We start from the raw sequence: 4,794 nt of genomic DNA on the forward strand, positions 1-4,794 counted from the left end.
ACACTGGCACCCAGCCGCCATTGCGGCAACGTCCATATCGCGTATCTCCCACAGAACGCCGTGTAATCAACGAGCAAGTCGACGAGATGCTTCGCCGCGATGTTATTCGACCTTCTAACAGCCCCTGGGCGTCTCCTGTCGTTCTTGTGGCGAAGAAGGACGGTTCTGTGCGGTTCTGTGTGGACTACCGACGACTTAACAAGATCACTCGCAAGGACGTGTATCCACTACCGCGAATAGACGACGCAATTGACAGCCTGCAAGGCGCAGAATTCTTTTCATCTCTCGATTTGCGCTCAGGGTACTGGCAAGTACCCATGGCTGATGACGCTCGACCGAAGACCGCCTTTGTCACGCCCGACGGCTTGTACGAATTCAACGTCATGCCGTTTGGGCTGTGTAATGCGCCCGCCACCTTTGAGCGCATGATGGATACCGTTCTGCGCAACCTGAAATGGCACACATGCCTATGCTACCTCGACGACGTCGTTGTTTTCGCTCCGGACTTCTCCACGCATCTTCAACGCCTGCGGCATGTTTTGACGCGTTTGAGCGAGGCCGGTCTGCAACTGAATCTAAAGAAGTGCCGATTTGCAGCACGGCAGCTGACAATACTCGGTTACGTCGTGTCCAAGGACGGTATTCTCCCCGATCCAGCCAAGCTTCGGGCCGTGACCGAGTTCCCCAAACCTACGTCCGTCAAGGAACTGCGCAGTTTCGTAGGACTGTGTTCCTACTTTCGGCGCTTCATTCGAAACTTCGCGACTATCATATCGCCGCTGACGAAGCTCCTCGGAAGTAACGGGCCGCTCAATTCGTGGTCGTCAGAGTGCGACGAAGCTTTCGCGAAGCTCCGTCGTTTGTTGACGTCGCCTCCCATACTACGCCACTACGACCCTACGGCCCCTACAGAGGTACACACGGACGCCAGCGGTGTTGGCCTTGGCGCTGTCCTTGCGCAGCGCAAGCCAGGGTTCCCTGAATATGTCGTGGCATATGCAAGTCGTACGCTTACCAAAGCCGAGACTAATTACACCGTCACCGAAAAGGAATGCCTGGCGATTATCTGGGCCCTTACGAAGTTCCGACCTTATTTGTATGGTCGCCCATTTGATGTCATCACCGACCACCATGCACTATGCTGGCTGTCATCATTGAAGGATCCATCAGGCCGCCTCGCCCGCTGGGCACTTCGCCTACAGGAGTACGACATCCGCGTGCTGTACCGCAAGGGACGCCAGCATGCTGACGCCGACGCACTCTCGCGCTCCCCCTTGCCTGACGACAATACCCACAGCTCAATGTCTCACAATGCCGTTTCTTCCATCGACATTCACACCATCGCTACCGAACAGCGCAAGGATCAGTGGATCGCTTCACTGATAGACTTGCTCACTGATCCATCGGCAACACCATCCACTCGCGCGTTGCGTCGTCAAGCCCATCATTTCGCCATTCGCGACGACCTCCTTCACCGACGCAATTATAACGCCGACGGCCGCCAGTGGCTGCTAGTAATACCCCGCAGTCTCCGTTCTGACATATGCGAATCGTTCCACGCTGATCCCCAGTGTGCGCACTCTGGGGCATCGAAAACATACCACCGCATTCGCCAACGGTACTTTTGGCGAGGGATGTACCGCTACGTGCAGAAGTTCGTTCGCTCCTGCATCGATTGTCAGCGCCGCAAAGCTTCAACGCACCAGTCACCAGCAGGTCTACAGCCTTTACCTTGCCCTGACCGGCCGTTTGGGCGCGTTGGCATCGATTTGTATGGGCCACTTCCTCTGACGTCGGCTGGTAACCGCTGGGCCATCGTCGCTGTAGACCACCTTACGCGATACGCCGAAACTGCCGCCCTCCCCGCGGCTACAGCGCGCGATGTAGCCTGCTTCCTGCTCCACCGGTTCATGCTGCGCCACGGTCCACCCCAGGAGCTGCTCAGCGATCGAGGCCGTGTCTTCCTGTCGGAAGTCGTCGAAGCCATCCTCAAAGAGTGCAACGTTGTTCACCACAAAACTACTGCTTACCACCCGCAGACGAATGGCCTCACCGAACGCTTTAACCGCACGCTCGGCGACATGCTATCGATGTACGTCGCCGCCGATCACACAAATTGGGACTCGATTCTGCCTTTCGTCACCTACGCCTACAATACCGCCCCTCAAAGCACCACTGGTTTCTCACCCTTTTTCTTATTGTACGGCAGGCACCCGTCGCACACAATCGACACAATCCTTCCATACACGCCGGATCGATCGGAGTGTGCGCCTATTTCTGCCACAGCCAGACTTGCTGAGGAGTGTCGCGAGCTAGCCAGGACCTTTACTACGCAGGACCAAGAGCGGCAGAAGAGCATTCGCAGTGCCACCAACACTTCTGCACCCACGTACCTCCCTGGAGCGCTCGTATGGCTCTCGGTTCCTACCACTGCAACTGGCCTCTCTTCCAAACTACTACCAAAATACGAAGGCCCCTAGCGTGTCGTCGAACGCACATCCCCGGTCAACTACCTGATTGAACCTATTGAACCATCTTCCGACATGCGCTGTCGAGGGCGCGACATTGTCAACGTGGAGCGCCTCAAGCCCCACCATGACCCGCTAATAGTGACCAGCTGTTAGGTCGCCAGGCGGCTCCCTTTTCGTACCCGGGGTAATTGTAGAGAAGCATTGGAACGCTTTTATGGGTCGTCCTCTCAAGCGCCTCCTAGTGGGTCACCCTCTTCGCCTATCCTCGGGGAGCACGCCCCTCGTGCTCGTGAGAGTCTGCGAGTCTGCGCTCTGTCGTTGTGCATCGTCGCCGTCAATCTCGCCGTCAATAAACGTCTTAACAAAAAACACTATATTTAAATATTTAGATAAATACCTTACCGCACAGCTTTAGCAGACTTTGCGTTTCCTTTCATCACACATTCATCTAGGACAAGCCTTCCGCGATCGGTAAGCTTTCGAAGACTCTGCTTCAGCATTTTTTTGTCTGCCAGCCTACACCCTCAACTTTGCGAGCATTGTTTGGCACCGTGCAAGCTGCTGTGCGACGGCCCGAAGCTGATACTGCAGAGTTGCCTTTTCCGCTGCGCAGCAACAGCTGAGTTCGTTATCCGTTTGGCAGGCGGAGCCACAACTCTGGTCACTGCTGGTAATATTGCAGGCTGCTGCGGCTGTGAAAATGTTGAAAACAGCAACAGTATGTACATACTTCATACCAGACAGTATGTATACACGCCGTGCAAAGTAAATCGCACGCACAGGGAATGCAAACAGCTAGCAGTCTTAGCGCAAACGCGCAGATTACGTACCGTCGTCTGCCGGCGCAGTACCCAAGGTGCTCGTAGGCAACGCAGGAACTTCGACTGCTTCCCTTGCACACGACGGCTCTCTACGCCGTTTTATTGGCCGTCGAACTGTCCGTGGCCGGGGCTTCGGCGTCGTGAAGTATGCTTGTAGGCTGTCGTCAAAACGGGGAATTTCGTTAGGCCTGAGGCGCGGCTTGTCTCTCGGCAACGACACGGCGTCACCGTTCATCATGAAATCACACGTACGGATGATGTCCGATGAGTCAAAGTGCTTCGTGCACACATGCACATGCTTAGAATCGAAGCTGAAGTCGTCCGCTTCTTGCCGCGGTATGGCTCGCTTCCAGTGCTCGAACTGCTCGCGAACACTCGGCATGCCAAATAGCGATACTTTTTAGCTAGTGCCATTGCAGCCGGAGCGGCACCCCGGTACACAGCACCTTGTTGCGTGCCGCTCCCAGGAACTCTGTCGGGACGGGCGCACTCGCGTCTCAGCGGCGGTGTTACGTGACAGCAGTTTCGCGGGCTCCGTCCAAGATTTATCGGCGTTTCGGCCCGGGGTGCCTTCCCGCCATTTCCTCGCACCCCGCGAGACTGAGACCGCCGCGTCGGTCGTGAAACTGACGGTGAACAGACCACGGCTCTTCCTCCGAATGGTTACGGAGAAGCGTTCGCCTGTCATCGCGCCTCTTCCTTTCGACCGAGTGCCGCTGTGTTCGGGCCCTTTGATCTCAGGGGCTGGCGTCTGGAAGCTGTGGCCTGGTCACGTGGTCGTCATCGTCTTGGAGGGGGAGAGCGTCGACGAGACGAAGGGAGTCGACCTCCGGCAGCCAAGAAGACGAGCTGCTCGGAAAACCGCTTGTATACTCAATCGGGCCTGGGGCCCTTTGTTTCGGGTCGCGTAGTTTAATAAAGACCCTTATATAACCTTTAGCGGAGTCTGGAGTCTGATACATCCCCAACAACCTGAACGGCATCGTCACGCGAACGTGCCGCTTCGAATGTAAATTACTAGAGTTCGGCTCTCATCTAAAAAGAAATCACACACACAAATTACCCGTGCAGACTTTTCGCTCGCGCCGGCAGCATGTGTCAACCCGGTGAAGTGTGGCCTCTAAGCTGCAGTGGCGCCGCGGCGCGGCATCTTTGTTCGACATATGAAGCACCCCCCCCCCCACCCCCAATAGCGTGACGGCGATGTTTCATGACTAGAAGAAGTATTGAACTATGGTATGAGGCATGGTATTACAGCAGTAATTTTCCAAAATGCTGTGTTGTGCTCACGCACTTTTGGCTCCACTGTGGAAAGTTGAATGCACTTACAGCTAGAAAAGCAGCTGGCAGCGCGAGTACACAAAACTTACTCACCAGCCACGCGCTTTTCAGCGCAGGCTCCCTACGTGCCGCCATAATCGCCTCTGGGCTAGAGTTACTGTATATGCTACCTTTAGGTAGCAGGGTTGCGCGACTGTTTCCCAAACGCCGCTAGCAACCGG

The sequence above is a fragment of the Rhipicephalus sanguineus genome, chromosome 3 (assembly GCF_013339695.2).
Source record: "Rhipicephalus sanguineus isolate Rsan-2018 chromosome 3, BIME_Rsan_1.4, whole genome shotgun sequence".
Lineage (NCBI taxonomy): Eukaryota > Metazoa > Arthropoda > Arachnida > Ixodida > Ixodidae > Rhipicephalus > Rhipicephalus sanguineus.